Raw genomic sequence first — 27,871 nt, forward strand, 5'->3', positions numbered from 1 at the left:
AACCAAATCAAGAAGATCTCCTGACCTGAAAATATTTGGAAACTATGAGAATATTAGAGGGGAAATATTTGATGTGATTGTGTTGTCTTTTTTTGTCCTTGGGTGACTGCCACTGACCCCATCCTAGTCTGGATGAATCCTTGCTCTGAACCAGCACGGCTGCTCATATATTTGTGTCTGTCATTACAGGTAATTACACGTGCAAATTTTTCACACCCAGACAGTCGTGACTTATATTGCTAAATTAAATCACATTTTTTGGAGAAGGTCAACTATCGAAAGCAAGATTATAGTCTTAGTACTAAAGTAATACCGTGGCACTTTGTAATCACTGTGCCTTACTATTTTCCTCCAAGCTGGCTTCTCATCATGAGATTCAGAGTTGGGCATGAGAGTGAGGACAGAGTGGCATTCTGACTGCAAGGACAGTGTTTTGGTGGGCAGGTTCAGTTGGTGTTTCAACTATTAATTCATCCCCTTGCACAAGCAGTTCAAGATCAGGTTTACTTCTTTTCACCTACTAGTGGGAAGTTGAGAACTAGTTAGGCTAAATGCAGCAGGCCCTTTATCTTCCATAGCAGACCTTGTGCCTGGCTACTATTTTGCATTGTTAGACTTCTTTTACACTTATATTTGAACTGGTCACTCTGAAATATATTTAGCATGATTTCTTTATGTTACATTGAGTTCTTTTCTGAACAGTCATTTTATCTGTGTAGTTTTGATATCTTTTCATACCTGGAAATACATAGATTTTTTTTTTTAAATAGTGTTTATACATTTACCTAAATCATCTTTTCAGCATTTGAAGTGTTGCCTGTACTGCCAGTATTGTTGTCTGTATTTGTACTTGTAAACATGTTTTTTTGCTAATGGACAGTGTTGAGAAACACACACTAAATAGCTTCTCATATTGCTTGGTTTCACCATAGAAAATCAAAGTTATATATATACTAGTATATTTTATTTTTCAGTTAATTTCTACAAAAGTGTATATGTTTTATAGAATTCTCTTTAAGACATGTTGGTTTTAACTTTCTCACTTACAGGTGGATTTTTTTCTTTCAAATAGAAGTGTTCTGCCAGTGAGGGATTCTGTGATTTGATGAGTTCTGTGTGAGCCACAGCTGGGGGAAAAAACATCTTCAGGTAATTTTTCTGAATGCTCTGGTTTTTAGGTGTCTGTTAAAAGAAGGTAAAGATGCTAATAATAGAACTATAATTGGACTGATCCATGATAAGGGATCAATATAGGACTCTTCCTAAGAAATTTAACAACTCTATTACAGTTCCCCTCTGCCTGGTAGCCCACTAATGTGCTATCTGCCTTAATTTTTTTTTTTTTTTAAACAGCATTCAGACTCTGAACTATCCCAATTTGATTAAATATACACAGATTATTAAGCATTCTAGAAAGAAAATAGCTGCAAAAGAGCACACTGCCCTGAAGTCTGGCTCATTTGGCTGGTTTCATACTAACTTGATAGTAATTATGATCTCCATCAAGTGAGACAGGAAGTGAATAAGATATTTAACACTATGTGCTTTGGCTGTGAAAACCTTTTCAACTTCTGCTTTCAATTTCTGAATTTCAGTGTTATTAAAATATTTATGTGGGAATATTTTAAAAGAAATAATTATCCTTTCCTCCACAGACACTTTTTTTTTTTAATCTCTCAGAGATATTTCCCTCTGCTGCCTGCTTCCCAGAGCAGATGGTCTATCCACCATATAGAACAGGACCATATCCTTTCCAGCTCCAGAGCTACATTACAGTGTAGTGAAATCTATTGTCTCACATATAATCTGCATCTGAAAATGACCCAGAGCTCTCTGCTCCCTGTGACTGGATCCAATTATGTTTTTAATTTATTTGATGCATATGTTCCAGGTAATACAGGTCTCTCTATGTAGTTCTTGTGTGTATTTCTTTACTAAATATTATGGATTCTTGTATGATTTATTTAACACTTGTTTTTTAACATCTTTCATTTAACTCTTAACTGCAGAGCTCCCCGAATGTACTGATACAGGCTATGTCAATACTTGGAGTAACTACCATTTCTGAACATCATCTAAATTTTATAATACCATTTTCTTATGATGGCTCCCCAGAAAGAACACAGCATTCTCAGGCAGGGAGGATCTCAGACATAAGACACCTAGAATGTTATGATTATCAGGATAGAAGTGCTTAAAAATCTTAGGGTACAAATCTCCTATAAGCCTGAAAGTTGTCTTAGACTCTGAAGGGTAAAAGGTACCAAGAGAATAAATTTGAACATGTTTCACATACTTTTGTCCTGGATTCAATCAGGTCTCAAACTCCTCACAAAGTTTTTTTGGTGTTGTTTTTCTTTAGTCAGAAGGTGAGGAGGATGGGTGAAAGTAACAAGTGGAAGCAAAACACATTCCTAGACATACTTTTTTCAAAACAATAAAAATTAAGAAATAACAGAAAAATGTGCAACCTAGTGAACCTGGCATAATTTTTCTAAATTTTTTTATTTTTTTTTTTTTTTTTTTTTTTTTAGTAGAAGCTGGTTTGCTTTTTTTTCAGGGTTAGCTTTTATCGAACTTAGCTGCCACTTTCTATATGAGTGAGAACATTTTTAGCACTGTGGATCAAGCTGGCAAGAAGTGAGCAGTAGTCTGAGACCATCAGCAGGTGCGTGGGAGACAGCAGCAATTTGGGAAGCCTGAAAGAGTGCATCTGAGGTTGACAAAGGGGAATCAATGTTATAGAAAGCACAGTAAAAATCTTTCTGGTTGTAAGTGGTGTTGCTGGGACAACTGTGCTGTTGAGAGCATAATTTGTTTTTCTATACTTCAACAGTTTCTGATCTTTTGTATGTTATCTCTAGGTTTTAAAGAAAATTTCCTTTTTTCAATGCATTTGAAAATATCCATCTCCGGATTGAGGTCAGAATATTACCCATAGTTCCTGAGAGCTGCATATTTAACATGTGTTTAGAAGCAAGGAGGAGAGCAGGATGTCAGGTTTTAGAATCTTGTAATACAGCTGAATCAAAAGGTCGCTGCAAAAAGGAGCATTTTCACATGAAATAGCTCAATCACAGAAAATTTCCAAATAAAATTTCTCAATAGTTATATGTGCTAGGCATAAAAATAGATACGTGATATTGATTTTGTCTGTTCATGAATATGATGATGTTAGGGGAAGTATGGTTACCTGAGCCACCTGCTCATCAAATACCTATTAGCATGCAGGCTGGCTTCAGTCTTAAGTATCAGGGTAACTCCACACTGGGAAAAAAAGCCCCAGTGAATGCATTTGTATGAGCACTTTGTGGCACAGAGACTTTGATCTACCAGTTCCTTAAAATGAATGCAATGTTCTTGAAGAAACTGTGCTGGAGCTGGAACTCTGGGGGAAACCAAGAGGAACGTTTTTATTGCCTTAAACAAGGCCAGAATTTGTTGACTGGTAACAACTGGTGAGAAAATGGAAAGTTGGAGTAACAAAGGGATAGTTAATGAAGGGTCCCCAAAAGGATCAAACTGAACAGCATCAAAACATGAGAAAAGTGTCTTAGGTAATCTCAAATCTGATGTGCTTTTTTTTAAATCCTCGTGTAGTCCTTTGGTATTTAGCTTCTCAGGGGAATCCATACAGGGAATGAAGTTGGGAATCAGACAGAACAAAAGAAGCAGTCTAGAAAAAAAAAGTTACCAAAAGAAGCTGAGGTTTCAGTAGGGTACAGTCCAGCTTTCCTGGACCTGGAAGAGGAGGAGGTGTGTCAGAGATAAATAATATGGGATTACAAGGAAGATGAAAATCATAGAAAGGAGGGGTAGGGTGAGGGGTTCACCACACCTAAGGCAAACACACAACCTCATTATGTAACTCCTTTTACAACAGGTCATTAATTGCCCATTAAACCTACATACTGTAGGAAGCAAATATTCATGTTTTGGTGACCCAAAAAGGTTTATCATGAAACACTTTGGTTTCCATGTAGGGTTTGACAGTCTCATGTATGAAGAAAGAAAATGTGTTTGAATGAAAATATTTTTGCAGGGAATGCTTTAACCACCCCAGTGATATTTAGATTCCTATTGACTTGGTCTTTTTGTGGCTCCATGAAATCATCCTATATTTCTTCAGTTAAATGTATGGAGAAAAAAAAGATACTGAATATTTTAACAAAATTCTCATCCATGCTGCTGAGGGTGCTCAGGGGTTTGGTTGTTAATGGTAGATAAGATGTATCTGCCCTGTTTCATGCTATGTTATTTTCTAATGGAAGAGGAAAAGGATGTCATGATATTGGAACTTTATACTTTACAGATTAATTGTATGTTCTAGAATTTGTTTTTAAATTCAGTTTCTGGTCTGAATGGGCATAACTTCAATGTAATAGAAAATTATAAAAAAAAAATCACTGCAGTCATAAGAAGTATTCTTTCTCTGTTTTACTTGAAGCAGAATACTGTTTCACGTTTTTTCTTTGTAATGAGAATATTTACCTTTTTTCTGTTCAGATGCTACCACCTTATGGTTGCATGCCATGATGAAGACTAGGAGAATATTAGAAATCAATGGAGAATACCCTGAAGTAGAGTGTACTCTAAGGAAAGCACAGTAAACCAACATGAAATTATATATAAAAATCATTAAATAGCTAGGAAAATAATGTTGTAAGTTTTGAGTTAACTGATTTCTTTCCAGAAAAGGAGCTGGAATGAAAAGCTGTCACCAAAATCTGCATTATATTTTACACCATTTTCAACTGTCTCCAGAAAAAAGACACAGTTCAAGAGATCTTGAAGCCAGACTTCTAGAAATAGCATACTGCCAGAGTCTGATGGAAAGAAAATTAAAACACTACTTAATACTGGTCCTATTGCTAACAGGATCATTCTAGACTTTATGAGTGGACACACACACAGGAGAAAATTGTGATAAAGGGTTAATATGCTGCACGAATGCCTGTTTATATCTCTATATTGTTACCACCAGGGTGCTGATGAGCCCATATTTATCCATAAGCCACTAATTTACTGCCACTTTGCCCATGGAGTTGGAGAACCTCGTTACTTTCTAGTATCTGATTGGGAGAAGCTGACCAGAATATTAACATAATCATTAGAGCAGTACAATGAGCTTCATGCTGGAATGAACCATCTCTCTGAGGATGCCATACAGCACATCTAAGTTTCCTTACTTTTGGTAGGTATAATATGTGCTCTAGCAAAGATGGTCATTGAAATGAAAATCCATTTAAAGGTGACCTGCAAGAGTATTAGAAGTAACCACATAGCTTTAGAGACATATGCTGACTTCCCCAAATGACCAGGCTAAGACAGACATTTAACCAGTTTTAATACAAAACGTAGCCAGTTTTACTTCCAATGCTTCCAAGAAATCTTTACCCACTATGAATTGTTACCTCCTTCTCAGTGTGACCCACAGACCTGCTGCTGCTCATGTCAAATCTACTACAGAACCCTGAGCCAGAATGTGGTTTGACCCTTCAGGGTATTTTAAAACACATTATTGCAGTGTTACAGTGCTTTCAGACATTTTATATTTCATGTGGATATGAAATTAAGGAGTTGTATATATAATATGTATATATATATATAAATATATATATATATATATCAAGGACAATCAAGGAGATAGATATATATATAGATATATATAGGAAGAGATCTATCTATGCATCTCTGCATGTTGGAAACCTACACAGAGCTTTAGGACAGAAATTTATCTAATGCTGTTACACTAGCCCCATATTTTGCAAAGGGGTCACAAGATGGATGAGTTATTGTCCTGCTCAATATATTCCGAGAGGTCACCTCATCCAGGAGCAGTTACTCCTATGCAGTTAGAATTTGGAGGCTTTTGCAAAGAAAATTAGAAGTGTAGGAGGAGAGAGAAAAGAGGAATTTACATCTAGATTTGCCAAGTCTTTTTTTTTAGGGGAGTTTCTGAAGCATACTTTCCATGTTTCTAAATCTGACAAGTGCTTGATAAAGTCACTTTAAGTCCTGTTCCTATACAGAATTTATTTTTGTGCTATGGTGACAACTGCAGCACCAGTTGAGCCCAGTTCAGATTATTTGCATTATTTCTTAAATTATTTATTCCAGAAAATTTCCTAGGCAGTCATTATATCATTTAATTAATATTTGGTCATATAATCAAATATTTCCACATGCATTTGTCAGAGTAAAATAGTAATTGCTGTTGCTGGGTGTACACTTATTGCATTCTATGTAGTTTGAACTATAAAATGGCCTTGGTCAGATTTGTTTTGTATATATTGTTTCACCCTCTGTTTCTCATGCAAATTTAAATTTATAGCAGCTCTTAATTGCTGGCAAGTGGTAAGTTGAAATCTGCTCCTCTCACTTTTCACAGGAAGATAAAATAAGAAAATATTTCTTTTCATATTGGCTCCTTTCTTTCAGCTTCCAAGTTCTGATATAAATTTAAATAATAACTCCTATTACAAATACCTTGGTGCATCCAAAAATTTCTTTTTTAGAGTATTCTCAGGAAAGTCATTAGATTCATCTCAGTACTACAGTGAAAACAGTAAAGAATCCCCAAGAAATATGTAGAAGCTTCATCCACTGGGACCCAGAGCAGAAAGCAAATTAGCTCCTTATCTTGTTTGGATTTTTGTTAATCAAGAAAAATGCACTTAATTACTCTGACAGGAAGCAGTGCATGTAGAAACTGAACTGAGCCTGGGGCCAGATGTCATACAGTCTGAGGTAGCATAAGTTTGTTGTGCTCCTTCTCTGTAAATAGAAAAGAACCTCCTCAATTACAGTAGCTAGAAGAACTTAGGAATTTCAGTAAGTCACATAAGAAAACCTTATCCTTTCATGGTTATAAATGGTTTTTATTGGCAACCTATAACAATTTTTTCCATCTCAAAAACTACAGGAGCAATAGAAAAAAAAAAACCTACAAAAAAACTACTGTTGGGCAATAGAACTGCATCTCTTCTTGAGATTCAGTCAGCACTGGTGATAACCAGAAAATGCTGTCATTCTGAAACTGAACTTGAAAGTAGTCTTAGAAATGTTTATTCAGGATGAAAGCAGAATAGCCTTGGTGCTTACCAGCAGAGAAAACCAGAAACTAAGTTGGTTAGTGTTGAAGTAGGGAGTAGAGCTTCGTGATGCTGCCTACAGATCCACAGTTCTGGTATTTCACATGTCCTCCATGGATAAAGGACAAGGGTCATTCTTCCTATAGGTTCCTATATAACCTATAGGTTTCTTCCTGTGTTGCAAGAGTTCATATAGGATTGCTGACTCCCAGCTCCCAGCAATGGGAGAGCCTTCGCTTTTCAGAAGCAATGACCCTGGTCAGGCTGTGTGTAGGCAACACAATTCAAGTCCAACACCAGAGGGTAGAAATTTCTTCTCCCTGCCATTGTAGAGGCTTTAAATTTTGACTCCATGTGAATTGTCTGGTTTCATATGCAGGCTGTTCTTTTGAGTCCTTTCCACCTATATGTAATGCCAGAAAGTAGAAGATGAAGGCATCTCACCACATGCATGCATATTTTCTCATCTGCTTTTTTCTTTTTTTCTCAGTCTTCATGAAGAATGCTACTATAGCTTTCATGTTTATGTTGTTAGGGCTGGAAAGTGTAGGCCTCTTACCCCAAATTCAGACTAGCATCAGCAACCTGTGGTACAAAGTTCTCAAGAGACAGCAGGGGTTCATGTCAAATGGTGTGCAGCCCAGGCTGGAGATGAGGGCTGTGGTGCTGAGAGAAGCTTTGTGAGTCAGTGGATCCCTGTTTTTGGCTCTATAAAACTGCACAAGATGGGAAACCTCTGCCTCAGAGACAGGTGGTGTGGTACCAGCCAACTGACTCGTGGAAACCTAAATGCCTTACAAACAATGTCTGCTGGCTCCTACTGAGTTCCAGCTATCACAGTTTATCTGTAATTTAGGAAAGAAGCATATAATCTTTCCAATTGCCCTTTAAAAGTTGTCAGCCCCTTGTTTACACCATTTCAGGAAGCAGATAATGTTTCAAGGTTACTCGTGACTGGCTTTTCTTCAGAGATTCACTCAGCATGTTCATCAGAACCAAATTCTTTAAGTCCGTGGGATCTGCATTACAGAGAGATTTCATTTCAAGTATGATGTACTACACAGGTAGCTAGTATTATTTACCCTATTGGAAATTCATTGGAATAAAGGGAAGTTTACAACATTTTGACTGACAAAATAATAATAAAAAAAAAATTACAATTTTCTCAAAATATATGGTCACTAAAACTACAAGGGTATAAGTAAATTCCTAAATATTATTTAGGCTCCAAAGATTGATCCCTTATTAGGGATGTGTCTATAATTATAGAACATAGAAGAAATATTTTACATTTACATTGCATAATAAAATACAGTTGATGAAAGAATTTTATATAACAGAGTCCATAAATGAAATGCTGCAGACAAAAGATTTTCTGATGTTTTCATCAGCAAAATTCTGTAAGTGAGAAGTTTACTTCTCTGTGGCTGATGGGTGTCCCTCACACAGTACCATGCTGAAGGCAATACTGATTCAAGACTGATTCTTCTTTTTTCTTGGTAGTTTGTCTATTTCTTGCTTTCATTTTAGAAACAGGTACATTCATGCTGTTTCTATTGAATCTCCTGCCTATGAAATACAGTTGCTTGTATAAGTATATGTAGAAGTAAAGCAAATTTTCACTCAAAAAACCCAGACTAATGGCCACAAAAATGATTTGTATTCCTTTTGAGGAATTTCTGAAAGACATAATCTAAGCTTCCAAAGATTCTGGGCTTTTTGCTTGGAAGCTGGTAAACACTCAACTTCTTGTCTAGATATTATTTTGAAATTTTAAAAATATTTTTATCTCAAAACCAGTTCCTCTGTCCTTCTTTTGAAAACTTTGAAAATATCTGATTTTTGTTAGTTAGCAAAATTTTCAATTATGCAATCTGATAAAATTGCAATCCTGGTTTCCCATCCTGCTTTAAACCTGCTCTAAATACAAGGTAGTGCTCTTGTGAGTTTAGATGAGAGAGTTCAGGTGTACAAGTTTTCAGACAGTCTGGACGTATTGTGAGGCCTTCTTCTTTTTAATTTAGGCCTTGGATTTGAGCACTGACCACAGACAATTTTTAAAAACAAAGCAAGAAGAAAGGAAGGAAGAAGTTAGTGAAAATCCTAACAGCAAAAATTTAAAAATCCAAAGTAGCCTTCCAGAGGACCTTTAAGCATGCTGGACACCATATCCTTTTAAGGGACTGTAAGATTCTCATATGCAACTGTACTGGGCTTGACCTGGGGTGATAGGTCCTCCTTTTTTTTTTTTTTTTTTTTTTTTTCCTGCTTAATTTTGTAATGGATCTCCTCAAACTAAAAATAGGGACAGTTGCTGTCTTGATGATAAATTATATTTACCCTTCTGTCTCTGAAATTTTTAATTTAGATTCACATGCCTATAAAGCTGGTGATTTATGTGAGGTTTCCAGAAGTGGTTTTAATCTGGCAATCTTCTGGCAGGATAGCACTTTGTGCAGAACCCCATTCTTAGGGGACAGAATCTAAAGGTTGTGGTTGAAACTATTAGTGAAAGGCATTATTCATCAATAATAACAAAGAAATTGTATAGAAAAGATAAAATCTTCTCCAGTTGCAATATTTTCCTTGTTTGCTTTCTGCTTCCAGGTTACAGTTTTAGTATAAAGGAACATTATTTACCAGCTCTAAGTTTGGATCAGCAAGAACAGCTGAGAACTCCATGTGAACAGGCCACGTTTGTGTCTCTTGTGTGCATACATATAATATGGATAGCCAGAATTCCCATATCTGCATTCTCAAGGAAAAACACCAAGCATCATCAACACTTGCAGATATACACACAGTACAGAAACATCCATTCACATTGTTCACTTGCAGGGTGGCTGCATCCTGGCACCTACCTTATTCAAAAAATAAAATCATGATTGACAACCTTCTGTAGCACAGGTACTCCTCTCTCAGTGCTCTTCAAGCCTGCTTTGACCCCTAGCTCTGAGTTTAAAACCAGAGAATAAGGGTAGTTCTTTGCTTCATAGTTTCAGCAGGCAGACACTGTAAGTATTGAGTTATTTTTATCTAGATACTAAAATAGAAATTTTACTAATTTATCCTATCACTCAATCCTGGATCTGAATCAGAGAAACCTTATAGTATCAATGAATTAATTTCATTTATAAACTCAATCGTGGCTCACTCTCTCTCTTTTTTCTTATTTATTTTTTTCCAGATTGTGTACAAATAATTATATGTAGTATGTTATCAACTCAAGTTTTACTTTCCCTTTATAAACAAGACGATTTTGATGCTTATTTGATCTTCTTTCTACTGCCCCCCTTCCCCAAACAGGATTGTTGTACTGCTTTTCTTTCATTCTGCCTGGTTGTTGTCTGCATTTTAATAGAAAATTTAATGATCCTGAGAGGAAAATGTTTGCGATAGAAAGCAGTTCATTGTAACGTAAGGGCAAACAATATGGTTTTATGGTGTAATCACCAAGCTGCTGTGAACACAGAGTGCTTGCTCACGTTTTTGGGCAGCCGTGGCTGCCGCTGTGACAATGGCTGCAGGTGCCCATTGTTAAATCCCTGCTGCCCCCTAGGGATCCCCGCCCGCCCTCCCGGGAGCTGCTGCCGCCCGCAGCTCCCCCCGCAGCCTCTGCCTGCCCTCCTCTGCGCCTTTTCTGACCTTGAGAGAAACTTTGAATTTCTTCCTACTCCAGCTATAATGACATTACTTACTTTTTAACTCCTTCCAGGTTAGTTGTTTGTTTGTTTGATGGGGTTTGTTTTAAAGCTGATTTTTAATATCTGTGGTTTTGCAGCATTCTGTGTGCTGTCCATGCATCAGTGTGTGGTTTTGTATACTGTGTTTACTCTGTGTTACCTGAATGGAATGGTAATGTTTGTAACATTCTTTTTCCTTCTGGTATTTCTAGGAGATGTATTTTCTCTGCAGTTGTTAAAAATTAACTGTGTGTGTTTCCTTCTCAGACACATTTTGCTTCAGTGATGAAAGAAAGAAGCTGGAAAATGCAATGCTTTACACAGACATCAGATACTTGATGAGTGATTTCTTATACTTATTGATGACGTGGTGGTTTCAGGTAAATAATAACAATAATAACGAAAAGAGTGGCAAGGACATGTTTTCTTTTAGATGGTCATATAGTTGAGATGATATGTCCACAGAAAAGAATTTTAGAGAAGAGAAGAATTTTGCCAAAAGTGTTTATGATCAAAACAGTTCAGAAATGAAAGACGGTAAAATGAGCAAAGGGCAGTAGGGTTTGAATAGGCTTCATCAGCAGAGGGGAGAGGTCATCTGGGAAGATTAGTCACAGGAGCTATTAAATCGCCTCTGTGACACTGTTAGAAGAAGCTGCTTAACATAATCATGTGCAATCAGTAAAAATGCTGTTTATTGCAGACCATTTATGATTTTCATATTTGATATTGTTATGTAAGATGGTGTAGTGTAGGGCCATGCACATTTCCCCAGTACAAATGATCAGCATTAATGATTTGTGGTGTTTCTCCTGACAACTTCCGAAGTATAAAGTTATTAGGAAACACCTCTCCAAACCTATTTTTACTAATGTATTTGAAGACTTGTGTAGAAGTTTTTATTTATACTGTAGCTGAAAACACTTGAACTGATGATACAGTGTCAGCTAGTCATGCATCCTATACTTCTGCCTGAGTTTATCCTTAATGACACAATGCCAGCAATCTCTCTGCAGTACTTATCATTTAGTGATAAAAATCTACAAAAAGAGATTGTCTGTTAATGTTGTCTCTTCAGTTTGGAGTTAGACTGCTCTATGCAAATTTTCTGATACGTAAAGTGCAGAATTATATCATCACTTCTTTTTCTCATTTATTTATCTAATACTGCAGATTATCTCAGGATGTGTGTCAAAGCAGGATATGGACAGATTTTGGTTTCAAGCTGGGTTAGAAGCTGACATGTTTGAAAATTTGAGGGTGATGGAATCTTGCCAGGTTTGGTGGTGGAGTTTTTGGGGGTTTTTTGGGTTTTGTTTGTTTGGTTTTGTTGTTTTGTTTTGGTTTTTGGGGTTTTGTTTTGGGGTCTTTTTTGTAAGCTTTTGGTACAAATTAGTATCTTGCAAGATACCAGCTTAAAATTTTCCCTGTGTTTCCCTTCTTTCTGCATCATAATACTGTGAAGATACATGTTCTTGTTCTAGCACCCTTCACAATGTCTGAATTACATGAGAAAGCAAACTCTTAATTTTAGTATAAGTCTGGAAAGTGTTTTACAAGTGGAACTGGGCCAGAGTTTATCAGTGAAATGTCTGGGTGACATCTGGTCCTGTTGGGTGCAAGAGATAAGACTCAGAGATTTAGCCAAAGGGGAGAGAGTAGCACTTACTGTGTTAGCTCTGGCCTTAGTTTTGTTTATAGTGTTAGACCTTTGGCAGAAAAGCAACTAATTTATAATGTCATAAATTCCAGCACCATGGAATCTGGAAGCTCTCTGAAGAGCCACAGTAAGGAATCTGAAGCATTATCTTTCTTCAGTGTTATGTTGCTGATTATTTCAGTGGTATTATTTTGTCCTAGAACTCAAAAGTTTTATTTTAGATGTTTTCTTATATTACAATATAAGTTAAATCTCTGTATATTACAATTTTACAGAACGATGTATGAGATTTGCAGAAAGCTGCTAAATCATGAGCAGAAATTTATACACAGACTTCTTTGTATGATGCACTAAATTCTTGTGAGCCAACCCACTCACACTGACATCAGTGGGCACTTTTTTCTCTAGCTCCTCAGCCTCCCTCAAGCCATATATCAAGCAGTGATACATGTAGGGACCCCCATATTTGGGTTACTGATCTTGACTGGGGTGCCCACAAAGCACCATAAATTTCCAGATAAATTTATTCAGCAAAGGGATGGCAAAGTATTTAAAAATCAGGAAACAACCTGGTTTTAGCTGTTGTAATGCTGCTTCCCATAGTGATGCACACTTGTACCAATCTACTGGCAAGATACCAAATTGCAGTAGATTATAGACATGGATTTCCACCATATACTGTCACTTATTTTATGATTTTCTCAAGTCCAGCTGGTTCATAAAAGGTATTATCATATCAGAAATTCAAACCTGTATTTTTAATTTTTTGCTTCCTCGTTGGTTAAACTCAAAATATTCCCGTGCGTTTTTTTTAACCTGTTACTTAGTGATTTATCAGATGGTGTTAGCATGCGATGGCTCTTTCTTTCATTTTCCCTTCTTATGTGGCAGCCAGAAAGAGCTAGAATAAGGTACGAGTGCAAGTAGAGTACATACATTTGGAAAGCATTCTGAAATGTAATATATTGAAACTTTCTACAACGAATCCTTGTTTGCCAGAAAAAAATATTCAACCATGCCAAAAATTATCTGTGAGGGATAAGCACTTTCCCACCTCTTTCCTCCCTCCTCCCCCTTCCCAATTTGTGTTGCTTGGATGAGGAGACGAAAAATGGCACAGATGCATGCAGTATTGCACAAAGCATATATATGGACATTTCAGTCACTGATATTTCCCCATTTTCTGATGCTAATGTAAGATATGTTGGTTTTGCATTTATAATTAAGATGAACAGATGGTGAAGACTTAGTTTAAAGTAATACTGTACATCCATTAAAATAATCTCTGCTGACAGTGATTCTTCACTACAACATGACTTAATTGCATATACAACACATACACATCAGAAAGAACTTGGTCTTTAGCCTTTTGCTGCATTAGGACAATAGTAAGGCAGACGTCACCAAAACAGGATTTGTCCTGGAGTCTTCTAAGAGTGACAGATGTATCTCTGCTGACAATATTGGCTTGCTTTAATTAATGAACACTAGGAATAAAAGAATTTATAATTTCTGAAAATACAGGAGATTTCTTCTAAAAAAGCACCCATGTTTTGAGGGAGCATGACAGAAGTACATTTTTAACAAATCAATTTGATGTTACACTCTTTCTCCCATGGAGAAGTAAATGTAACCTGTATTGTTCATTGGTGGGCTTCATAAATGTGTGTATTTTTAGAAGGCATTTATGTTTTAAGTTACGTAGATTCTTCAGTGACTGACCTTCAGTGTTATGAAGCAGAAGTAGATCTCTGCATGTTTTCATTTTTCCATAGAAATTATACAAAATGTCATTTTGCAAATTGTTTATATATCGGTTACATAAAGAAATCATCGTATGTTTTCACCTTAAAGTCTATACTTCATGTGAAATGCAAATTCAGAATATTTCTTCAAAATATGTATCCATCCTTCACCTGTTGTACAGATCAGAAACAGACGTGTTAAGCACCAATACTTATTTTTCATTAAAGAGGTCAGTTATAAAGCTGTTTGCATATCAAGAATTCTGCTCTTTTTCTGTTCACTTCTTGTTCTGCCTGCCACCTGATATCAATAGTTATTTTCTTTCACAATGAAATCTACTGAACTTGAACCTCCAAAGATCTATAGTTTGGCTGAAATATCACCCTTCCATCCCCCAGGCTTCTTTTTTAAGGACATATATTTTACTATTGTTGTGATGACCAAAATTGAACTATCATTAGAGTCTGTTGAATATTTTTGCAAATTTTTTAAACTAAAATAGATTTCCTGTCATATCAGAATTATCAGCAAAGTTGTGATATTGTGACTGAACAATACTCAACTGAGAAAACCAGTTGTCCACACTAGTTTCACAAAACCAGTAAATCCCCATCCTTTGTCATATGCTTCATCTTTTGAAGGCCTGGGGTCCACACTTTCTCCTCCCTAGCAGTTGTCACTACCCATGGGAATACCTCAAAGACTCTGTTGTGTGATACTTTAAGTTCCCTCATTGTTACCTGTTAAAGTTCTGCTTTGTTTAAAAATATTTAGGTATTTATTGAAGCAAGAACTGGAACCCTGAGGTCCTATTTTCCACACGAGTATCCCAAACCTCAGGTAAGTGAGTCATTTTTGCTGTCCCTCAGAATATTTAAGTATATTAAAACAAGTGGAATAGCACCAGCAGGAGAGACAGAGAGAGTATTTATCCCAAAGTATGAAAACTCTTCAATATGAGAGTTCCAACATTCTTCCAGGAGAGATGCAGTTCAAAACCCCTCAGGCAGAGGAAGGAGCTGAACCAATCTTTCTTCTTTCCAACATGATCTGCAGGCTAAAGCAGAAAAGAGATACTGCTTTCTTTTAATCAATACATTAGTTTCCTTTAAAATGTCTGAAATGGGAATGAAATATTTATCTTCAGTGAGTGTGTCCCCCTCACACCCCCCCAGTTTAAAATTAACTTGGACAGAAATGTGGGGTTGGAAAAGGATACAGTTTGGCAGCCACACTGACAAAGTCTTTCATTTGCATAGACTTCATTCTGGTGACAAAATTAATAAGACCAAATAGTCCTGTAAATATAGCTGAGGCATATGGGTAGTGCTCACTGATAAAGGAAATAAGAAAGGGGAGGAGGAGAGAGACAGGCTGGGAGCCAAGGGACCGAAAAAGGCAGCAAGTTTTACAAAACATTCATTTGACTAATTTGCTTAACATAAAAAAGAAAGGATGGTTTTATTTGTGGAGTTAGCAGTAATGATTGATTAGAAGGGTATTATATTTGCTGCATATGGGATGAATAATGTCTGTGAATGGATATAGAAAATATCTCTCCAAAACTGCAATAATCCATAAGTCAGGATGCAGAGCACAAAATACCAACACACTAACATATTAAGAAAAGCTTTAAACAATAACTGAGCAAATCTTGGAAGAGTTCCAAAGAAACAGGGAACAGAAAAGGAACTACGTGCAGAATAATGGGGTTTAGACAATAGAGATAGTGCAGCAGACATTTGTGAATGGAGTATTAGCTCTTTAATTATAATAATTACCTAAGTTTAAGGTCAAGGCACCTGTGCATTGCTGTCTGAGAAACTGATTAAAAAATTAGAAGTAGCATTTAATCTCTGTGATACTATTTCCAAAAATTCTCATAGAAATCTAGATATTGCCAAGGTTATTACTTATTATTTGTACTGCACCTAGAGACATTGACTGAGATTGGTCCCATGTTGCCACCCTGAGATCATTGACATCAAGATTGTCTCTCTTATCACTTAAAATAAAATATAAAATTAAAATCCTCCACAGGGAGAAAAACCATAAAAATGAAGACTCTCACATCCTAATTTATTCTACTATCCCTTTCATACTGACTATGGAACGGAAAGGTTTCATATATTTCCCTTTAGTAATTCAGACAAGTATATTCCTGGTCTTGGAAATTAACTTGTTTCAAGACATCTCTGACTGGAAACAAGCCTACTCTCATCATTCCAGTTATGTTCCTTGATGCCAGAGGCTCTGTACTGATTTCTGAGCAGGAAAATGCAACTGCTTAGGTAGATTGTGCTTCTGCATCACCACCTCCAGCCAGTATGTCACATCAGTCTCTGACAGTAGTGTTGCAATTCCATGAGTTTTCTGCCATCACAAAAAGTTTGAATTTGAAAAAGAACCGTGAGTTGTGTGCACAGCTTTCTTTTCCTTTTCTCCTCCTCCCTCAATATGTGGATTTGGATTTCACATGACTAAAGAAAGCCAGACCCAGTAGGAATGGATATCAACATTTTCTACTGAGAACAGAGAGGAGACTGAAGTGATGAATCAGTGTTGAGTTGAGGGTATTAAGGAGACAATACATGGGCAAGGAAGGAGGAAAAAAAAGAGAAGCAGGAAATATTAGGGGAGGTGGAGCCAGTGTATAAAGAGGTATTCTAAAAACTCACAGAGATAAGAAGAGTAAAGTCATTTCTAGAAAGAAGGAGGGAGGGAGGGAATGAGTGAAAGGAAGTCACAGGAGAAGTAAAGAAAGGGAAACCTGGATATGGAGCCTGAAAAAGAAAAGGTGACAATTTGGAAGTGATTTGCTGTACATTTGTTACAACTCTTACTATTATTGCTCTGCAATATAATTTGTGACAGAAGAATATTCCCATCCCAGTAGAAAAACCTGACATTTTTGTAATTAATTTTATTTTCTAATAAAACACATGTGAAATTTTTAGTTTACATCTTTGTTTTCAAAACCAACCCTGATTTCAAAATTTTAGCTTGCTGTTTCTTGCCTTTCTCTCTATTTTTGCTTCTTCTTCCCTCTTCCTTTTCCCTCATTGTAACAACTCATTTCTGCACCATCTTCAAAAAGATGTTTGTCCTAGAAGGAACAACTGACACATAATTCTGACAATCTAAAAGTTTTTTAAAAATTAAGAAAACCAAGTCTACTTGACAAGGAGAAAGGAACTGGTTTTGTCAACAGTCACCGAAAAGAATAAAAAATATAGTTTAAAGTAAACTTAATAACACTTCCTGATGAAAAAAATATTTATGTCATTTCCAGAAAACATTCCCTGGGGAAAAAAGCCATTTTCTAGTTCATACTTATTGTGTTTCTCAGCTAAAAATAAAACGTTGAAAAGACACGTTAAAACAAAAGCAACCTTAGGATCCCTTTCTGACCCTGAAAAAAATGTCAGTCAGAGGGAGATGTTTTGATTCCAGCTGTGGCCTATGGGTGATAACCAGACTTTTTACATTTCAAGTATGTTAGGGATAAAGATGTCATGAAAGAAACAGAATTAATGTATTTTCACCCTTGTAGGTGCTCACTCCCTTTTGTGCTCTTGTTAGTTCAGGGGTTCTTGTTTACATTCACATTTGAGGTAAAAGGTGCTGGTGATGAGGACTGGAAAAAGAAGTTCATGGAAGATGAACTGGGAAAATGAGGTGCCTGTGGTGAAGTTCTGGATAAAAGCTTGAAATTAACTCCTATCCAAACCCAAGAGGGTGAGTAACTTCAGTACCACCATCACTCTGATTGAAGTAGTGAAAGAACAGCCAAAGAGCCTGTTCTAGGTGAGAACAAGCCTGAAGATGAGGAGAAAGATAAGAGGATGAGAGGATGGAAAGCTTTTAGTGAATCAAAAGCACCTATTAAAAATAAATAAATAAATAAAAGCGAAGCAGAAGAACACAACTTCATTTTCTTGACATTTTGCTCAGATAAAAGGAAGTTTTGCAGTTTTGCTTGATAGTATCTTGCGAGAGGAATGGCAATAATGTGAAAACTATGGCAGGAAATCAGTAATATTGCAGTTAGAATATTGTTACACTGAAAACTGGGACCGGGGCTGATTGCTTTCAATATGATTAAAACCTGAAAGTTTAACTAGAGCAGAAAACTTGGAATAAAGATCATTAGGATTATTTGTTTTATAATCTAATCTGGAAATTTCAAGAGGGAAGGTTCTGTGAGAAAATGTAAAAGCATAATTAGAAGCAGTTCCTGCTTTCAAAACTTGCAATTTACGGGCACAAAGAAGTAAAAGGATGGAAGGAAGAACAGAAAAGGAAGTCAATATAGTGAAAGTTTATTCTGGGAATTATTTTAAAAATATGATTTTGAAATCAGCTTAACAATATCCCAGGCTATCTAGGGACTTTGGAAAAGCTTTACTGGAAACTAGATTAATATGTCTTGCATAACTATCCATTTTGGTAAAGTGACTGGATTACATTATCTTTTTAAGTTCTTTCTTGCATATTTTCTGACTGGGGTAAAAAATAGTCCTGGTCTGATTGCAGAACAATCAATATTTTTCTCATTGCACCACACTGGCTTTTTAAGGGACATTAACTGGAAATCTGGGTGTCATATGAGCTGCTTATCTCCATTGATATGCAGCTATTTGCTAAATTTGATTTAAATATGTCTATCTGTGCAAATAATTTCTACCAAAGGCAAGAACAGATTAATATTTTGGTCATTAATTTGAAGTTGGTTGGGGGTTTTTTCCTAGATTTTTTTTCTTTCAGGTAAGAATCTTTACAAGGATTTTATAAGGCAGAATTTACTTGGGTTTTTTTGTTTTTTTTTAGAGTGCTCTGAGATTCTGAATTGAGAAGTGCTACAACTTTTGGATGGCCTTATTACTCTTCCCTACTACTTAACATCACTGCTAACCATGGGGTGTGAATTTGCAAAGTAGGCTGTGAGTTCTATACAATTATCTTATATTGCAGACAATAGTTGTGCTTTCTGGTGATGCCTGTATTGTTTAGACAAGGTAGAGAAAATAGGTTTTTTACTCATATGGAATTAGAAGGGTTTGGTATGGTAGATTCCAGAGAGAAAGGCTGGCAGTATTTTTATTGGCAGCATTTGTCAACAGTTAAAGGTGAGAAAGGACAACAAAAGGTAGTGATGACAGCTTTTTTTTTCCCCTTTTACAATTGTTGAATAACTTCACCAGGCAGAAATACAGCAGAATGAATTGTAATAAATACAGTGTTTGTGGTAAATTATCTTTGTTAGTGAGGAAAAATCAATGTATTGATTTATTCTTTTTATGTGCAGAATCCAGTTATAGGATGCTTCATAAAATCATCCTTTTAATCCTTGTATTAACGGCAAGATAAGAGTAAATTAGTGAGACTTCACTGCAGATCATAATGTTTCACTCTCTTTTTGTTTCTGGAGAAAAAGCTTGAATGGCAGAAACAGCAAAATCATGGTCTTATTCTCAAGGGTTCTTAAGAGTAGCTGCCTCAGCTTAAGTTGGGGTAAAATGAAAAGGTATTTCTGTCTGAGCCAGCTACTTTGTGTAAATTTCTCCTCTGACTTCCCACTGTAAATCCCCCAATAACTCAGCTTGGCCTTCTGCAATAGCAATGCAAAAACCTCTGGAGGCCTGAGCAAGGCTCTCTTCTGCAGGGCAAGTGAAGAGGTGAGATATTCCTGGGAGTTTGAATTAAAATTTGTTTAAGTGATGCTAGAAGGCTACACGAGTTGAGTATTGTTTTCCATCTTGTTGATTATGCTTCCCAAAAAGCTTTCTCATCTTAAGTTCCAATATAACTCTAATGCTGTTTCTGAAGTAACATGTGCTGATGCATTCCTTAACTTCCATTTGAAAGTTGCATGATAAAATTTGACAACTTTACAGATGACAAATTTGACATTTGGGGTGACACAGAGGGTTGAACACAACCACCTCTGACTCTGTATTGCTGGCAGTAGGATAACCATACTTTTATGAAGGAAGTAAGCAGATACATGGGATTAGTTCTACCTTGTTAGTGTAAATGCACCAAATCAGAGTGAGTTTCACAAGTGTAAAGGCAGTGTAAAGGAGAAAAAAATCAATCCAAGTATTTTCAAAGCACACAGTCTGGTGTTATTTATATTACTGTGCTGCTAAAAGCAATCCAAACACTTTTGGTGTGTTGTTTGTGCATCCTTTATGGGTATGTGTGAGAATGCCCTTTCCTGTGCTTTTAGCATTCAGCAAACATACACAATAAGTTTTTTCCTGAACTGGAGAATGAAATCAAGGAAAAGAAATGTTACTTTAGGTGGCACTGTTTCCACCAGCCAGATTTATTTTTCCAGTTAGAATTGTGGTGAGAGTAATGATGAAATGATAACAAAGAGAGTGTTCAGTAGAAAATGCTTGACCTAGTTGTTATGATTCTCTCAGTACATGTTCAATTGTAAACCAGTAACTTAACATATAGAGTAACCTAGAATCTTTGCCAAATACTTATTCACCTATGTTGTTGGCCTAAGTGAAGATATAGATGACTGGACCAAACTTGATGTTTGTAGTGTCATTAGTTAGGGGACTAAATGGGATTCTTCATGGTTCATTTTCCTTTAAAGATGGGAGGAAATAAAATTCAGATGAATTAATGTTGCAGGCATAGAATTTCTGGTATTTTACTAGAAATAATTTCATACTTAGTTTTTCAGACTTTTGAGTAACATGTGGTCTTTAAAATACTATTTAATTGAAAAAGAACATAAGCATAGCTTTGTTTCATGTGGTTTTAAGTATAACCCCATGCTTCATAATTTTCCCAAAATACCTCCTTGAGATTTCCTTAAGCCATTTTTCAAGCATTTGTTCGATTGTCTCTGCTCTGTGGTTGGACATTTTCTTTTAAATTATTTCTTTTATTTGTGACACGTCCTAATATCAGGTTCCCTCTTGAAGCAGACAGCACAGCATGGGTAGGACTCGTGGCAGAGCCAATGTCTCCTATACTTTATGTTGTGCTGGGCTGAATAGGGGTAGCTAGAACCAAAAGTTCCCAGCCTCAGCAGTTATAGATCAGCTACCACAGAAAAGGTCCTTGGCAACAGTTCACAAATGGAGGTAAAAGTTTTTTACAATACAGTGAGAAACACCTGTGCCTTAAGCAGTGTATTTCTTTGTCCTTCAGCAATTCTTTCCACAATTGTCCCCTGCTTTAGATTCAATGTTTTGTATATTTTGGTTGTGTTCTCTGACAAAATTTGCTCAGCAGCTGGTAGAAACTGTAGATCTGCAACAAACAGGTACCAAATACAAATGGGTTTTACACTAACAGCTGGGTAAGTTTTTCCCAATTTTCCTTCTGCCTTCTCCTAGGTCATATTTCAGCTATCCTACGCCTCATCCTTTTTAACAAATGAAATATTTCCATGGTGTGTTTATGTATTTGTGCATTTTGTGAAATTTCCCCTCAGCTGTGCTATAATATACATGCTGTGCATAGTACATTGAGAAGTTGTTGTGCTGCCCTGGTTGTTGATCTTGATTTCATTCCTTTCCAAGATAGAGTAACCTCCGTGTTTCAACCTTCCCCATCCCCTTCCAACATTTCTCCAGAAAACTGATGAATACCTTCTGCTTTCCTTTTATTCAGATGATGGATAGCTTTGGATAACTCTGTAATCTTTGCTGTCCTTTTCACCACCGGATTCTCCAAGCTGTGACCTTCCTACTGGAATTCTTCAGGTGTCATGCAGGAACCATACCAGTTTCCAAAAGGTTCAAGGTAGGCTCGCTTGTTATTTATTTATATTTTCTGAAATGGAGAAATGAAAACATAACAAAAGTGAAACATTTTGAGTTCTGAGCTCTTTAAAGGTTCTACAAAGCTTCACCAGCTGGGTGTCATTTGATCTACCACTACAGTTCTGTAATCTGTACTTGACCTAGTTTTAAGTGTGATCCAGCCCTTTCCAACAGGTTAGTTTCACATGACTGAGTGTTTAAGTATTTACAGAAGATGTCTAAGTGAGAAAATAAGGTATTTACTGCTCAGAGAATGTAAGTTTGGTATTGAAGCTGCTCCAAAGTGACTCACACTGGGTCAGAGATGAGAGAAATCTTTAGAGGAATTTTTTATAATCCCACAGGAAGCCTCGTGATTTCCCCTTTTCCTCTGAAAAGCTGATCTGTCCCCTGGCACATAGGCAGAGTCATGTCATTCCTAGTAATATGGAGCATAGAATATACTTACTTGTGGTTAAGATTACTATTTTGAACTAAAGGAAGGAGTAATAAGTAATTCTTGTTTTGTGAGGGAGTGGACACTGCCCAGGTGATGCTAAATCTGAATGCAGGAGTATTCATTTTCCAGCAGAGAGGCTGCTGGAATTGCCTAGGCACTGGCTGGTAACCATGAGGAACTGGCAAACCTGAAAAAAATGTAGATAATTTTATATGAGCACTAACCCTCTGCAACACGTCTGAGATTACCCTCTAAAATATAATTATGAATTTCCTTTTAAAATCTTCTCTTTTTAATTGCAGGTCTATTTAATTCACATTAATTTTTAGAGTAGTCCCTTTCTATTTTTTCCCCTAACATTGCACTGAGTTTATTCATATCCAGCTGTGCACATGGTTGGGTGCATCATGGATTGCTCTATGGTAGTCATGAAGTATTTATGACTACATCTTAGTCACAGATGGATAAAATTGCACCAATATCATATGATGAACACAAAATAGATCGACAGCATGTCATAAATATGACTGAATTTTGACTTGAAAGAATTGGCCTGACAATACACAATAGTACCAGAGCCTGTAAAACCTGTTGAAGTGGCCTTGATTTTAAAGGAGCTTTGTCAGCATAACTTCTTAACATTCAGGTTAGAAAGCAGCAAATAAAAAGGAAAAGCAAGTTTCTGGTGGAACATGTGTGCTAACTTTAAGCACGTAATTTTCTGACACTTTTTCTTTCAAGGCTTGCTCTTGAAAAGTAAGGGTTCCTCTGTTCTCTCATAACATTTAGAAAGGGCTGATTTTAAAGGACTTTTTCACAAGACAGTACCTGGCTTTATATGATTTTATAGATGCATATTTACATGGGTGTTTCCCTATGTACTACCTTCCTTTCTTTTTTTTTTTGTCTATATCTTCTGCTTTATTTTTAATAACTATTGCTTCATGTGTACAGAGAAAAGCTTAAAAACATGTTCTGAATAAGTATAGAAATATGTTTATATAGTGCATAGCTTACTTCATTACTTAAAGGCAATTCATTTTTTTCAGTGGAAGATAGAGCAGGTATAGATGTTACCAGGATTTTCTGTTTCCTCATCTGTAAGACCCAAGTAGTATCCCAATGCCAGGACAAACCATCCTCCTCAGATGCCACTGAGTTCTCATGAGGTCAGGGAGAAGCAGAGAAAAGTGTATTCTGGAGAGCATCACATGGCTAGAGAAGACATTTGGGGCCTGTGGCTCCTGCTGCAGAAACTTTTGCTACCTGATCTCATCAGATCTAGGTCCTCTGTACCAAAATGAACACGATATCTCTCTGATCTGGAGAGCATAGTTGGCTGAGATGTAATAGATGGAGATACTTACTTCCAGTTCTTCAGGAATGGTTGTTTGAACTCAGAGGTCAAGGCTGCATTGCCAGTTTGAAGTTCAATGTTTCAGGCAGACATGGAAAGAATTTCACCACAGAGGAGAGGATATAAACTATGGGGCTAAAATTCTTCACATTTGGTATCTCTTTAAAAATATAATTTTTTTATATAGATTTTACTCATCAAACAGGTAATTGATGGTTTGAGATTTTTTTTTTTAATCCAACTGTGTAGAGCTGTATAAATTTCATATTGATAGGACAATGACAAGCTGTTTTTAAGTGATGGGCTCATGCCAGTGCTAGAGGCTGGGGTTGTGATTGTCAGAGGGATGAAATGCCCATTAAAGATGGCAATTTTATGAGCACTGTGGGATTTCTGGATATGCAGTGAATTTAGCTGTGAGAAATCTGGGTTTTTGGCAGAAATTTTCATTTTGTCTTAGATTCAGTTTATGAATACCACTCAGAATGTGGTTGTCTTTTTCTGTATGTGTGTGATTACTCTCAAGATAGGGAATGGACATTTCCACAGAGCTTGAAAGCTGTGATCCTTGAAAACCCATCTTTAGTCTCATTCAAGGATGGCTGGAGTAAATTATACTGGACTATTAAAAATACTAGACCACAAAACATCTTGAACCATTACCATAACTAAGCTACCATTTTTAAATCTAGAATGAGGAATGTTGGCTTTCTCTTTTTTTTAATAAACAATCCACTTTATCACCTTATAAGAGAATTTACTTACTCCTTGCAATCTACATTTATCAATAGCCCTGACATTGTAAAAATAAAGCAATTATATTTAAATGACAGAGCTAAATATTATGTCAGCGATATGAAGCACATGGCATTGTTGTTCATTTCTTGGAGAATAATTTGCTTCATCAAAGCCACATTCCCAGGTGGTGAAACCCAGCAGGGCCTTTCTGTCAACAAGCTACAACTTGCAAGTAAATTACGTAATGCTGTGCATAGTGTTTCTGTCTGTCACATGGTTATGTACACATTAGGTGTGTTTTTTCCCTGCTCAGAAAAGTTCTTAGAGTTAGATCCCACTCCTCTGCATACTAATGTAAATCATAAAAAGCAAGGAAATGAACAGTTAAGCCATTCAGCTATTCATCTACACTCTACTCACTTGGCTACTTCCATTCTGTTACTTCCCACACACACATCTCCATCCTCCACTTGAACAACCCACAATTATCTTAATAATAAACCAGTGTGTTTATAATAATGGAGCTGGGAGCATCATCTATCCGTTTGCCTTAAACTTCACACTGAATGTCCATATTTTCAGTTATTCATATGAATGCTTCTCAGATACCTAATAGAATTTTGATTACTGATAACCTTTATCAGAATTAATTTTTCCTGTGTGTATGCTTCAGTCTGAAATTCTGGGAAGACTGCAAGCAAAGCAGTGCAGCTATTTTCAACAGAAATGCTGCGAAAGATTGGGTGGATTTGTTCAAATTGAAGTACACTGGTGACTCTGAGAATGTGAGGATTTTTAGTAGATGGGGCAGGACTCTGAAATGGATGAAGAAAACAAAGTGTTGCCCAGTCTGTGGCATTTTACTCATTATTTTAGCTATGTAGCAACCACGTGAGTATAGCTTTGACAGATTTTGCAGCTCTGTCTGAAATGAGGAAGGTCCACCCTGAACTTGCAGTTCAGAACTTTTCATCCAGCAACGATTTTCCATTGACGTGAGCTCTGCAGTGGCCAAGGCTGGGCCCTAGAAACCAAGGATCTCTTCTTTCCCTATGATTGTTTCTCTTGTCCATCTTTTTTTTGCATATTTGCAGGACCCACAAGTTCAAGTTACCAACCATGGCACCCCCAGAGAAATGGGGCAAACAAAAATTGCATTTCTCTGTAGAGGGCCAACACCAGCAAGGTGCAAACAAGGGAGGACCCCTGCGAAGCCCTCCTGTTGTGTTGGTCAGCATTGCTGTGGCACACAAACAGCCTGGCTGTTGCTGTGCTTTCTGAAGGCAAAGTGAAGATCTGAGGAGGGATATAAAAGGCAGAACATGAAGGCTTTGCAGATACTGATAGGCAATTCCTTCCCCAAGTGTGAGGAGCAACAGAGGAGAGAGCATGACTTGGCTTGTTTGAAAGTGTTGCAGTCAGAGTAAGGTGTCTTGGCTTACAGACTAATTGGAAGCAAGAGCTGACCTTTTGATATTGAACTTGAGAGGGTCAGTGGTGAGCAGATAGGCCACAAAGGGTTTTAAAAGTCAGGACAAGTCATTTGTGTCTAATTCGACTGAGAAGCTACAGAGAGCCAGACCTAGGGGAGGGGCAAGGGAAGGAGATTTGTGTCAAGAGCTTGAGAGAGAGGGGGCTGAGACTGGAGGCGGGAGAGGGAGTTGGGAGAGAGGGGAAGAGGACGGACAATCTGAGCTCGGCAATAGCAATGAAAGGAGGAGGGAGGATGGGATGTTTGAAGCAACCTTCATATGAATGAAAGCTTGACAGAAATGGCAGCAGTTTCTGAATTATTATAATATATTCCAAAGACATGCCAATTCAGGAGTTCACAATGCAGCTGTTGTTTCTCAGGGAATGAGAAATTATTTTACCCATTTATGCAAAGGACTATTAAAAAGGTGGCAGAAGAAGAAAAAAATATCTACATAAAAAGGAAAGTTAATTGCTCCATAAAATGACTCACTGAGTGGCTCAAAAATCTTCTCATGCATAAATATCAAAGTTTTACTGTTTGGATATTTCTTGTTTGGTTCCTTCATACCTAAAGAGTAAGTCTCACAGGCTAGTATCTCCAGAAATAGTTGTAATTGCATAATGGGAGGTTATGAAACACAGCAGATACCTCTTGGCTTTAGCCTCCTGGAATTGGAAAGCTATAGGAACTGGAAAAAAAGATTTTAATTTATATTTGCTGGATTTGCCCATGGACATTTGTTCAAAGTACTCATTATGTTCCTAAACTTCACTTTACCTTTGGGACTACCAGATGCATAATTTAAGCTGAGCATGGATTTTTTGTGATGGAAAAAAATAATTTTCAAAGTTACTGCTCTTGTAAATTACCAGGCTAAATAAGCATTTTGGGCACTGAATTTCTGGTGAGCTTAATGCTGTGCTAATAAACAGCCACTATAATCTTCCCTAGTTCCCTGGGAAGTCCTCTGTGTGCTGATTCTGTTTCTCATTTGACCACTTATGAAGACAATTCTGAAATTGCACATTTCTGCTTCCAAATCATAGCTGTGGCTGGCAGTAGAATACGGAGTTCATGATACCAGCTCTCTTTTACTTTTGCTGCAGCACAATGTGCTTGTTTTGATGATGTCCAAAAGTCCAATGAAGCACGGGTTCCATTCTGATGGGTGGTGTGCACAAAATGATGCTGGTTTTGTGGCAACTCTATAACTGTTCATTTTAGCATGGAGGCAGATTTCAAAGCAGTGTTCTGCAAAGGATCAGTCTCTGACAAAATTTGGGGGGGTGCCTTTTCAGCTTGTAAGAAACCACAGACCTGTTCTAGTATTTCAAAAGCAACAGCTGGATGTTGTAGTTAGGCAGGTGTCTCTAAATCCCAGCTCACCAGCCCCAAAGAGGGCAGTTTTCCTGAGGGGATGGGTGAGCTAGCTGCCAGGCTTGGGAGAAACAAGGAGTACGGATTTGGGTATCCTTAGGCTTTCACATGCCTCTTAAATACATGCAAGCATGTTTGCTTTCCAACTTCTAGCCTGGAATTTGGATGGGGATATTCTTCTAGATAGATTGGAAACACAAAAACATTGTAAATAGTACAAGGCCCCTTATGCTTGTTTATGCTAATTTTATTTTTTTTTTATATACTTTATGGCTCTGTGTGTTTGGGTCGGGTGTGCTTCATAGTGAGGTTGCTTGTGGGATGATGCTAGGAACAATGGATTTATTTTAATGGAAAATGTATATGTATAGTGTCATAGCAGCTCATATTTGCAGAGAACTTTATACATCTTAAACTTAGAATAGGGTTTCAGAATACAGAAGAGTTTCAGTCATCATTGCTTTCAAAGTGTTGCTCACAAACAAAGGGGGATAAATTGCTTCCTCA

Source organism: Heliangelus exortis, chromosome 6 (genome assembly GCF_036169615.1).
Source record: "Heliangelus exortis chromosome 6, bHelExo1.hap1, whole genome shotgun sequence".
NCBI lineage: Eukaryota > Metazoa > Chordata > Aves > Apodiformes > Trochilidae > Heliangelus > Heliangelus exortis.